Source organism: Penaeus monodon, chromosome 19 (assembly GCF_015228065.2).
Source record: "Penaeus monodon isolate SGIC_2016 chromosome 19, NSTDA_Pmon_1, whole genome shotgun sequence".
NCBI lineage: Eukaryota > Metazoa > Arthropoda > Malacostraca > Decapoda > Penaeidae > Penaeus > Penaeus monodon.
In genome coordinates, this window is record NC_051404.1 from 35200164 (window position 1) to 35200606 (window position 443).

Here is a 443-nt window from a genome sequence, read left to right on the forward strand (position 1 = left end):
TCGTACAAAAAAAAAGAAGTTTCACCTGAAGCTTAAGTTGAAAATTATTTCAGTCGTACATCCTGTGGCAGCTTATGGTGCAGAAAACGAAACTCTAATCAGCTTAACATTGAGAAATATTATGTTCATTAACACTGCTGATGCAGAAAAAGATTCGAAATAAGTTTGAAGGAGGTAAGAGCCAGCGTGATTCTCGTGAACAGAGAAAAGCTTACTTGAAATAAATGCAGTACATATGTTCCTAAGGTCAGCAGGAGAGCTAGAGCGTCTTTTAGTAGTAGACATACATGAACATATGTAGAATGTAAGAAGATAGTAGCGAGCAAAGAACCAGCCTTTGAGGACGGCCTGCCTTATTATTCTCTCCTCTCCATCTCATGTTTCTCCCTTCTGTTATCCTGTCCGTCGTTTTTTTTCCCGTCTGTTACCCTATCCGTCGTTTT

General features: G+C 39.3%; 1 protein-coding gene across 1 annotated transcript in view; it reads right to left on the reverse strand.

Moving 5' to 3' along the window:
* Positions 1 to 443, reverse strand: part of LOC119585475 (gamma-aminobutyric acid receptor subunit beta-1-like) — a 2849-nt gene that overhangs the window by 1471 nt on the left and 935 nt on the right. The window lies entirely within an intron of this gene.